Source organism: Pogona vitticeps, chromosome 5 (genome assembly GCF_051106095.1).
Source record: "Pogona vitticeps strain Pit_001003342236 chromosome 5, PviZW2.1, whole genome shotgun sequence".
Taxonomy (NCBI): Eukaryota; Metazoa; Chordata; class Lepidosauria; order Squamata; family Agamidae; genus Pogona; species Pogona vitticeps.
In genome coordinates, this window is record NC_135787.1 from 96,892,324 (window position 1) to 96,904,804 (window position 12,481).

Consider the following 12,481-nt stretch of genomic DNA (forward strand, 5'->3'; position numbering starts at 1 on the left):
TTATTTATTTATTTATTTATTTATTTATTTATTTATTTATTTATTTATTTATTTATTTATTTAACAGTCCCAGCGTGGGACTTTCTGTGTTTATTTTCTTTCTTTCTTTCTTTCTTTCTTTCTTTCTTTCTTTCTTTCTTTCTTTCTTTTGGTATTTTTTTCTTCAGCCAGAACAGATTAATCGGTTTTCAATGCATTCCTATGGGAAATGGAGCTTCTGCTTAAGAACATTTCAACTATTGAACATCTTCTGGGACGGATTAAGTTCGTAAGTAGAGGTTCCACTGTATCTGAATAAACACCTCTAGTTAAAGGCTGATGTGAGTGTAGGCTGTCTGTGAAGGCAGTGAAATATTGCTTGAGACCACATGGCTCAAGTCCCACATACATATCCCTCTGAGAGATGTCCCATTCCTCCTCAAAACCATGCCACATGCCTCCAGCTGATATCTCACAGGGTTGGCGATGTCAGGCTTCAGGCAAATGAGAGAGGCTGCAGTAGCATTTTCCTTTCCCTCTACCCTCCATCCTCTATACTGTGAACTCCACTCCCAAACCTTCCTCTTCCATCCTTTCCAGTCTCTCATCTCCCAGCTCTACACTCATTTCTAAATCTCTTCTGCTCCCTTCCCCAATGTCTGATGTCTGTCCCCTTCTCAACATTCTCCAGTCTTCCTTCCCCCTTCTCCTCCCACCCATCGAGTATTTTGAACCCATTTCTGGAAAGAATCATGTACCATTTAATTTTATTTTGAATGAAATAAATGAGGCTGATGATGATTTATGGCCAGGATAATTAATCGAAGACAGACTGATTAATTCAGCATAGTTTATTTCCAAAGGCATTCAGGACAACAGTTTCCAGAGAACAGGGAATGCCATAAATATTGTGTTGCTACTGACAAACTGTTGTGGCACAGCTGTAAGTCCACCTGACAAAGACTAAGTCTGTAAATATTGTTCCCAGTATTTTTTTTAAACAAGGAAACAAACAAAAAGGAGGTGGATACGGTGAAGCAGGAAGTATGGAAGTGAGTGCATGTAAATTTTACATGGAGAGGAACAGAGCAACAGAACTAAGGCAGGCAGGCAAGTGTTTGTATCATAAGGCAATTTTCATATCAATTAAGAAAAAAGAAAGCAGGCCACCCATTTGTGGGAAAGCACCGCGTAAGGCCAACACTGTTTGCCAATTACACGATTGGGGGTTTATGTTGTGGAAACCCAATAGGATTCCAGCCTGTATCTTGTTACAGACTGATTGAACGGCAGCCCCAGCTTTATCTTTGGTCTCTCAGCCTTCAAAGATGGAGACCTGATGCTCTTTTTCTGTACATAATTTCCTCTCAAACCAAGAAATGGGTCACAAACTGACAGCATCACCACAAACAGTGAAAAAGCAAAAGACTTTCTTCCCCAATGACTCTAAATTGGCTCCCAGTGTTTTTTGCTCAAACGACTGTGCAGTGCCATTGGGGGGAACTCTAGTGTGAAAACAGTAGCACATTTCATAGAACAAAGCTCAAAGCCAGGTTAAATTAAATGCACCTGCCTGTCCATTGAGCTACTTCAGTCAGTTCATTGCTCAGAGGCAAAAGGGCTGTTTTGTAAATACATTCCCAAAATTTCTAATCATTTTGAGCCATCAAGGAGACTTTTGTTTCATAGTAAGGGATTAAACCTGGAGAAATTGGAGTTCCCTAGGTTTTGCTGGAATCCAACTCTCATTGGCCCTGGCCAGCATGTCAGCTCTGATTAATGCCAAACATATGGACATAAAATTAATATACACACCTATGACAATATCTGATTTTCTCCTACAAACACATTAGAAATTATTGCCCAGTTGGAGCAGCCCAGGCATAGAAGGGTGTTTACTCTGGCCCGGCTTAACACACTACCTTCAGCAGTACAGGAGGGACGGTATGAAAAGACCCCCTGGGCAGAGCACCTTTGCCCATGTGGAATGGAGCAGATGGAAACAACTGAACACATCCTGTTGCGGTGCACATTTTACAAGGATGTACGTGAAGAACTTGTTTCCCTTCTGATTGGCCGATTCCCCGGTTGTACAGAGCAACAATGTATGCATGTGCTGCTGTCTGACTCCAATCCCATTCTTACACATAGGGTTGCCAAATTTCTTACTGCTGCAGTGGGCATTAGAAAAAAGTACCCTAAAAGCGGATGAGCCTCTGTAGTTAGAGCATGGTTTGCTAGAAATTCTGGAATTGCTTTAGGGGAGATGTTTAGATGCAGTTGTTGTTCACCTCAGAACCGAGTATTTGCATTTGATCCCAATATTTTTGTATACCTCTGTATATTTACATATTTTGATGTTTTATTTGTGGCTGGTCTTTGACTGAAATAAAGTTTTATCTATCTATCTATCTATCTATCTATCTATCTATCTATCTATCTATCTATCTATCTATCTATCTATCTATCTATCTATCTATCTATCTATCTATCTATCTATCTATCTATCTATCATCATCTTTAAATATCGTATTTTGTTGCTGTAAGCTGCCTTGGGTCCTTTTCAAGGAGAAAGGTGGGGCAAAATATTATAAATAAATAAATAAATAAATAAATAAATAAATAAATAAATAAATAAATAAATAAATAAATAAATAAATAAATAAATAAATAAATAAATAAATAAATAAATAAATAAATAAATAAAGTTACGCCAACGGTGTAGTTTTAACTAGCTCCAATCCATTATATTCTATACAATGGGTAATGAAACAATTAGCAAAGTTTGGACTCCACTCAAGTTTTAAATTAATAGAAAAAAACCAAAATTATAACAAAATTTCTAACAAAACAAGAAGATAACATTATTAAAATTACAGCATGTGAACTCACAGAGAAACCTATAAAGTATTTAGGTATTGTTTAACAAGAAATAATAAAATAGTGTATCAGGATAATTATGAAACACTATGGGAAAAAATACAGAAAGATCTAACAGGATGGGCTAATCTAAAACTATCCTGGCTGGGAAAAATATTTATATAAAAATGAACATATTGCCAAAAATTAACTTCTTGCTCCAAATGATTTCAAGTCCAATTCAGGAAAAAATTTTTTAAAAGACTAGCAAAAACAAAAACAAATGAAGCGGCAAAAAAATCAAGGATAAGATTTGAAATATTACAAGATGATAAGAAAAGAGGAGAACTGGTGTGTCTAATGTTAAATTATACTATCAAGCAGCAGTTTTAGAGTGGATAGTAGATTGGATTTAAAAAAACCCAAATGACAGGTTAATGAAATTGGAATCAACAGATAAATGTGAAAGCTTACATAACCTGTTATGGATAAAAAAAGAACTAAATATTGCTATAAAGGACACATAATCAGGGGTTGTCTGTTAAAAACATGGGATTCCTTAAAATAGAGAATCAGTCCAACAATATCACCAACAATGGCTCTTATGGACGCATATTACAACAAGCAAGAGAGAACGATACATGACCTCACAACTTTTCAGGAGATGATAGATTGACAGAGAGGAATCAAATCTTAGCAAGTAATAAAAGAGGAAGGGAAAAAAGTTAAGTTGGCTATGTTCAATTAATTTCAATATATAAAGAGGCTAGACAAGATAATAGAGGAAGATTAAGAAAATTAACAGTTTGAGAGAACAATTAGACAAAAAAGCAACTATTAGGACAAATATACAAACTATTCCTTCAATTTGAAACAGAATTGGAGCCAGTTAAAATCAGTACGTTAAAGTGGATGCAGAATCTATGGAAACTGATAACCTTCCAACAATGGGAGGGACTATGGACAAAAAAATGTAAAATTTACTGCAAGTCAAACTTTAAGAGAAAACTGATATAAAATGTATTATCAATGGTTGTCATCTAGTCATTTAGTTGTGTCCGACGCTTCGTGACTCCATGGACCAGAGCATGCAAGGCCCTCCTGTCTTCCACTGCCTCCTGGAGTTGGGTCAAATTCATGTTGGTTGCTTCGATGACACTGTCCAACCATCTCATCCTCTGTCGTCCCCTTTGCCTCCTACCATTATCGATGGTACATAACCCCAAAAGACATTTAAAAATATGGACAAAAGCTAATCATATCTCTGTTGGAAGTGCCAGGAAGCTGAAGGCTCCTACTACCCCATGTGGTGAACTTGCAAAAAGACAAAGAAATTCTGGAAAGACATTCATTCTGAAATGCAAATTATTCCGAAAGTTGGATTTGAAATGAAACCAGAGACCATGATCTTGGCAATAACACCAGATAATTTGGGAAAATCTTCACAAGAATGTTTCAATTTCATGTTGACAGCAGCTATAGTAATGGCAACAAAATGGAAAATGGAGACATGGCCAACAAAAGAAGATTGAAGAGATAAAGTGCTTAAATATGCTACAATGGCTACACTCACGACTTATGTAAACAGAAGGTCACCTAAAGACTTTGCAAAAGAGTGGGAAAACTATTTTGACTATTATAAATAATTAGAAGGAGTACAGAACCAACTTTGCAAAAAGTATTAGGCAGAGTTCACGTTCTAAAATGTTAACAAAAACTAAAGTATGGCACTGCTAAGAATAATATGTATAGTATAGATTTTAAAATAAGAAGGCTATATAAGCTACTATATGTAAATAGGCTATCAGTTGTCTTTGATATATACAAATGTATGAAAATGTATCTTTTTCTGTAGTTTTCCTTCTGCACTTCTATATATTTCAAAATTAATAATAAAAAAGAGAACTTCCTCCCCTTATGACATTGGAATTATTTTGATGCTGCCATCGCTGGGGTTTGTTGGAGTTTTTTAGTTATTATAATTTACCTTGGTTATTGTTATTCCATTTGTTCATTTATATGGTAAATGGATGGGTTTTAATTGTTGTAAACAACTCAGAGTCGTGGCTTCCCATTAGATGGGTAGTATATACCGTAAGTATAATAAAATAAATATCTTTCTTGGCCATCACTCTAGGATGGGTCTCACAGGCATTGAGTTACAGAGGCTCCAGTATATCTTGGAGGAGTGAGCACAGAAAATGGTACTAGAGGCCTCCAGTTCAGTCCTCTAGCTTTTAGCTTGTGGGATCCCTCAGGATTCTGTTCTGCCTCTACAAGAAACCACTGGGAGAGGTTGTCCAGAGTCCTGGGGTTTGGTGCCGCAGCATGTAGAAGTCTGCACTCATTAAGGGACTGCATGAAGGTAAACAAACTGAAGCTTAATCCAAATGAGACAGAGATGTTCCTTCTCAAAAGTCAAATCAGGAAAGAAGGAACTAACCTGTGTTGGATGGGGCTGCACTCTCTCTGAAAAGTCGAATTTCCAGTTTGAATGTGCTCCTGGATTCAACTCTGGATGCCCAGCATCAGCAATGGCTAGGAGCACATCTGAACAGTTAAAACTAGTGTGCCGGCTGTACCAGTTACTGGAGATGTCAGATTTGCCAATTGGAGCACAATGTAGCTGCATCCCATACTATATGTATTCAAAAAGTCTAGTTCTAGGATGCTATAAACAAAGTGCTGCCTGAACCTAGTTAGAGGAGAACTAAAATTCATTGCTACAACAGCTTCAGTGGCTTCTGGTCCATTTTCAGGCTGATTTCAAAGCAATTACAGTATTTTGACCTATAAAGCCCTTAAGAACTGGAGTCCAGGCTATTTCAAAAAAGTGCCTTCTCCCATGCAAGACTACACTGAGAATGAGATCTGCAGGAGAGATCCCCTTCTCTCAGTCTTGCCACCAGACACAAGAGAGGTCATTTCTGGTGGCTACTCCCAGGTAGTGGAGCTCCCTCCCAAGGGAGGCCTCACTGTTGTTCTTTCACTTGCAGGCAAAATTCTTTTATGCAGTCGGACTGGCAGCGAGGGAGGAGATTTTCACAGGCCACATTTACTTTTGAATTTTTTTAAATTTGTTTTTCTTTGCTTGAAATATTTTTATTCCGTTGTTTTAATAAGTACTATGCATACTGTTTAATATTGCAATTTATTGTACAATTAATCGCATTTGTCTTTTTAAAAAAGTGTAAGCTGCCTTAATTCCCCTTTTTTGGCAAGTATATATATAAAAAATAAATGTAGGAAGCAAAGGAATTCTAACTTGAAATCCTTACTACTTGATATTGTGCTTTTAAGCACTGAAATGGTTCCAAGTAAAATATCTCAATAATCTTTACATCAATGCTGCAATGTAAGCATCCATGACTAGAAATAATTTTGAAAGAGTCTTCTGATTTTTTAGGAATTTGCTGATGGATGACTTCCATGTAGGATGGCATTTCTAACAACCTAGTTTGTCTTCTGGATTTACACAGGCATCATTTGTAAATATTTGTGCTCAACAACCAAAAATAAAAAAATTAGGGAAACCACACTTCTGGAACGCTAACAATTTCAGCTTCCAGCTGCAGACTATCTGTAATGTACAGTATGACACCATGACTTGGATGCCTATCCTGTTTGAATATAGTGTGAAAGTGAATTCTTTCTGCTATCATCCTACCATCATCACTTCTCACGGTAAGGAGAATTTTTGCTGGGAGAGAAACCTGCAGGACATCTTCAGCCATTTGGACTTCAATTACTCAATTCAAATGAAACCAACATGCTTTCTAAAAAAAAAAAGAAATCTGGAAAAAAAATCCACAATACTACTCATGCATTACTGAGCACAGTTATTAGTTATTATATATTAGTTATTATTTTTATGTTTTTTAATTGTTTTGATATTCTGTAAGCCGCCCAGAGTGGTAGAATATACCAGATGGGCGGGATATAAATCGAACAAATAAATAAATAAAAATAAAATAGTTATTACATGTTACCTTTACATGTTCATAGTACTTAGTAAAAAAAATTAATAGCTGCAGAAGAGATAGTTCTGATACAATATTATAGCCATCTGCGTACATGGAGGATTGTCAGAGATGATGGAGCTGATATGTTTATTTCTGCTCTACAAAATAAGAACCCAAACCAATGGATGAAAGTTTAACCAGATAAGACATTTTATCATTAGAAAGAAAAAGTGCCCTGAAGACTGGAGCTGTTCAAATATCAAGCAGACTGCCTCAGAAAATGTGAAAATCTCCTTGTGAGAGGTTCTCAAGCAAGGGCTAGAGAGCCACCCATAAGGGATGCTGTATCAGAGAATTTTCTGTATCATAAAATGGGGGTGGGGTTGGATTAGATGTGCCTCACAGTATTTCTAACTCTCTATTACTGTAATTCTAAATCCTAAATTGTAGTGTGAAATCATTTTTACTGGAGTCACTGTAAATACTTTAAAGATGGAAGTCAGCAACACATAGCCTACAAGCTACATTTTAACTTCAGCAACCAAAATGTGGCCTACAGAACCCCGGGTCTGGGTCAGTAGCCCCATTGTGCCTTCTAAAAAGCACTGGGGGAGCAATTCTGTCAGGTAATCCTCAGAACCAATGGGGTCCCATATAATCCCATAGAAAAACAGGGGGTGTCCCACTGGAAGGTCCCCCCCCCCCAATTTTTGTGAGAATTCATGGAGATTGTCCATAAGGTGACACACACATAAATCTTGGCATGTCCACAGAGTTGTGCACAGAAATATATGTGCCTCCTCAGGACAGTCACCTAGGGAAAAGAAGCTTTGGTTTTAGAGATGACAGCCACTGTACCTATTCTACTTGCTCAACTTGACTTTTAAAGCACTCATTCATTGTGTTGCTAAGGAATTATAGAAGACAGTACTTTTAAAAACTGCTTTTGCCTGTGGAAGGATATACAGTAGAAAACATTCTGTCCACATCACTGGATGAAACACTTGAGGGGAGTATTCAAATGTTCAACAAGCAAATCAGAAAAGCTGAGCTGGATTTAAGGAGGCAAGCATTTTAATTAAAAGACAGAATACGTGCAGGTATTTTTAGTCTTTCTCTCTGAAAGAATGCTTTTATAAACTCTTCTCACTTCAAGGAGCAGGGCTTTTAGCACTTCTTATCACTTCCCTATGAATTTCCCCTACCCTACTGTTAATTAAACATAACAGCAGCAACAACCAACGTTGTGCATGATAGACCTTATACTGTGCCTCTGCTGAAGATGGTTCCCATTTCAAATAACCTGAAAGACATTATGAATAATGTAAAAGGAGTAGGAAAGGAAAGGAAAAATAAGTTTATTTATGTACTAACTCTTTAACTCTGTAATATAATGAGATTACATAACGATGACCAGATGGGTAGGAGAAGCTTGATGAAATTTCTCTTACTTTTCTTCTGCTGTAGACCGGTGGGATAGCTGCACTGGACACAACTCCAGACAATGGCTCTTGCTAAGCCAATGGAGCAGTTTTTGTGGTCTTGTCCTCTCAGAGATGGCTCTGTGTAATGACTACTGTCAAATCTGAAAGAGAAAACACAAATGGCAATTGGTCCCAGTTGACACAATGAAGGTGAGGGAGATATCCAGCCTTATCTCCTCTTCAGAACAAATCATGGACTCTGGTTCAGAGGTAACCTTGGTCATGGTTAACTGTACTTAATGTGTACCGATATAACCCTTAACAAGGTTTAAGGCAAGGGAAGTTTGCACAAGGAAAGCTTTGGAGGGAAACACATTGTTTTACAAATGCAAATATAACTGCACAGTCTCATCCTCCAACCAGTGTAGGCCATAATTGTACTGTTAGGAGAAATCCTCCAGAAACATGTTGAATCGGGTAAGTAAAAAAGAGACTTGTACACCAAAGGAAACGAAGAATAAGTGACCAGTCCAAAACGAGTCAGTGAATTTATGGCATAGAATTATAGAGCAGCAATAAGAGACAAACAGAGTTGGGGACTCGAGTTGTGCAACTTGTAGTTAAGTCCCAACTCAAGTTGCAGAGTTTTGTTAATGCATTAGACTTGATTCAGAACTCAGAAGTAATTATCCAAGTGACATTGTCGAATTCCTTGCCACCACTACATATCCCTGCGGCCATTTCCACTCCTGCTGCCACTACCAACAGTGGGCTTGGAAGGAAAGCTAGGCAGGCCCATGAGCCCGTGTAGAGGCAGCACAGTGGCAGTGGCAGGAGTAGGTAGGGGGTGAGTGACAATGGGGAGTGCAGCACCAGCAGGGGTGCCCTGCAGGGTAGATGTGCAGCAGGCCCTGCCACTTCCAGACCTGCACAGACATCAGGGCTGGAAGGAGAGCCAGGCAGGCCCGCTGTCTTTGCGCAGGAACATGGGTCTACCCCGCTTCCCTTTCAGGCCTGCTATGCACATAGGCTTAGAAGGTGGCATGGCTGCAGAAGCAAGTAGGGAGGTGCAGAACAAGGGGGTTGCACAGTAGTGGTGGGGTGCAACAGTATGAGGTGCACAATGGTGTGGGGTATGGCAGGAGGCCCAAGTCTTTGGGTCCCAGACATCCATCCCAAGCCTCAGGGATGGGGCAAGTGAATCAAGACTGAGACTCAAACCTTTGGACTTGGGACTAGACACTCAGAGGGGAAGACTTGCTAACATCCCTGAAGATAAATAACAAAAGGAGAGCTGGGGGCCAAGGAAAACTCAAAGCAAGTGGCTATGCTAAGTCAACTGCTGCCTTTACCAAAGTCAGCTAAATAGGACAAATGCAGACTGAATTCTGGTGGGAAAGATTGCCAGGTCCTCTCCTGGAAGAGCTAAACTGGAGACAAGGCCATGAAATTGCAGCTGCCAAGTAAGCTCACTTGGGGTCACAACGATGGATTGCAAATAAGATTGCTGAGGATTAGACAGCGCTAGTACAAGGGGGTGCTGATAAATATTGAGCTTTTCCCAGAAAAAAATTGAGCTAGGAAGCTATAAATTGCAGGGTGTATTAGCCAATTTGTCTATATTCAACAGTGCAAAAATCAGCTACCTATGATTTTAACTTAACTTTCATTTTCTGGTCCAAAGTGAACATGGCGGCACCTCCAGAAAAGTTCAATGCGGAAGAGAGCATAGGACCATAATCAAATTCCTGTTTCTGCAAGGGAAAGGTGCGAAGCAGATCCATGATGAAATGTCACAAACTATGGGTGACAGTGGCCCTTCATATGCAACAGTTAAACATTGAGTTGTCAATTTTAAAACTGGCAATTTCTGTGCTGAAATTGAGAAACGCAGTGGAAGGCCTGTTTCTGTCTCTGTGCCTGCAAATGTGAAAGCTAACCATGACATGATCATGGAGGACCACTGAATATCAGCCAAAAGTATTGCTATATATCTGAGAATATCACATGAGAGAGTTGGTGCCATTATCCACAACGACTTGGAAATGAAAGCTGGCAGCAAAGTGGATCCCCAAACTTTTGACAACCGAACAAAAGAGGAAACGTATGGAGTCATCAGTGGCTGTTTTGGAACATTTCACAAGAAATGAGTCAGATTTCTTGGGCAAACTGGACATGGATCTATTCTTATGATCCTGAGACAAAGGAACAGTTTAAGGAATGGAGGCACAGTGGTTCCCCCAGGCCAATGAAGTTCCGAGTGCAAAAGTCGGTGCAGAAGCAAATGGCAACAGTTTTTTGGGATAAGAAGGGAGTTATGCTGGTGGACTACCTCCAACAGGGTTCAACCATCAATGCAAAATATTACTGTGCTTTATTGACGAAGTTGAGGCAAAACATCAAGGAAAAACATCGAGGAAAGCTCTCCAGAAGTGTCATCCTGTTGCATGACAACACCTCATCACACACTGCAAGTGAAACAATGACAAAACTGATCTCCTTAGGCTTTCAAAGTGATGCCCGACCCACCCTAATCTCCCGACCCATCTCCTTCTGACTATGATCTGTTCCCCAAAATCAAAAAACACCTAAAGGGACAACGATCTGGGAGTGTTCTGGAGGCAACTAATGCTGCAAATGAGTGGTTGCACCAGCAGTTGGAAGAGTTTTATTTGCAGGGACTTGAGCTGCAGGACCGACGTAGCAAGTGCATTGACTTCCTTTGGGAATATGTAGAATAGTATGGCAGTTACAGCTTCCTAGCTCAATTTTTTCTGGGAAAGGCTCAATACTTATCAGCACCCCCTCGTAGATCATATTCTATCAAGTACAGTATGGCAAGCTATCTACCCCCTCTATTGGTATAACATCCATTATTTTTTAAAAGGCTTTTGTTTTCATATAACCTACAGTCCTCTTCTACAAATTACTACTCCAAAGAGTGACATTTATCTAGGTATTTAAAATGCTTATACATCTCCCAAATGAGAATGCTCTTGGGGCAGTTGAAAATTTAAAAACAATGATATTTTCATCACTGGGTCATTCTTGAGTTAAATTTAACTCTGAATTCAGAATACCATCCCAGTTTCTAAGAGGAGTTGTTTTATTTTTCGTATGCTTTCTAATTAAGACTTCAATTACCCTATCATCATGTTTTACGTGTAGTGCAGAGGCACCAGAGAAGGATGGTTGTCCATAGGTATCTTCCCCAACTTCAGCTATGAATGCAATTGCAACCCTCTCTCCTTCTTCCAAATATTTAGCTTTCTGATCACAGAAAGGCAATACTATTTATTGATTATACAAAACATTCCACGTATTTTCACTGTTGAACTGCATATTTTGGTCCAATATATATTCTTCAAATCAGAACCTGAGTTCATTTCATTAAGCAAGTCAGACACCCAAAATTATGAGAGGTCACAAATGTGGGTATAGCAGTAATGCACACAATATACTGTAGTAGCTTGCACTTATAACAGCATTAATCGAGTATTAATTTGGTAAGGAGACAGGAAATATTGTTAAGGAGATAGGAAAAGCACTTCTTAAACCCCAAGTACGAAATATGCAGAAGGCATTCAAATTTTATTTGGAAACCTCTCCCCCCATTCTAGCTTGACTGTGGTGGCAGAACTGGTGGCTTTATTTTTCCTCTGCTAATCTCACAACATAGTCTCTTTAAGACTGTTGAAGGTGACTGGGTGCAATTCAGCTGACACACTGCATGAGGAGGAAAAGGCAGAGAAGGACCTCTTTATTTGCTTTAATCTGTGCTGACCTTTCTTCAATCTGGATTGATATTCTTATGACTGATGATGTCACATCCTTCCTTCTTATATTTCCTTCTTGACCCTCACAGGGAAAGAACCAACGGGACATCTTGTCTTTATTCTCAAGAAGTAAGGGGACAGCTATGCCTCCCTGCATGTCCACCTTACTTAGCTAAAAATAAGATTCTTGTTACCCTTCCTATCTCATTGTGTTTCTCTAATAAATGCAGTATTTCTTCTTCTCCAAAAGAAGCAAGTGTGGACATGATTCCTTTCTGAAGAGAAAACTGCCCTCTGACAAACTTCCCAGTTTTCAAGAACTGAACCCACCAGTTGATGTAACTGCTGCTTGGTGCCATTTGTTCTGCTAACAGACGCAGGGGAGAGGAAGAGGTTTGTAGAGATGGGCTATTTATATTTGTATCCTTGGGGATACAAATATGAATATTGGCGCCACAACTGCTGTGGAGATCCTGCTCCT

General features: G+C 39.0%; 1 protein-coding gene across 2 annotated transcripts in view; it reads right to left on the reverse strand.

Moving 5' to 3' along the window:
* TSPAN9 (tetraspanin 9) overlaps positions 1-12,481 on the reverse strand; it is a 310,585-nt gene that overhangs the window by 247,023 nt on the left and 51,081 nt on the right. For both annotated transcript variants that reach the window (XM_020809250.3, XM_073000960.2), the window contains exon 2: positions 8,252-8,385. The gene's annotated coding sequence lies outside the window, so the exon portion shown is untranslated. The remainder of the gene's footprint in view (positions 1-8,251; positions 8,386-12,481) is intronic.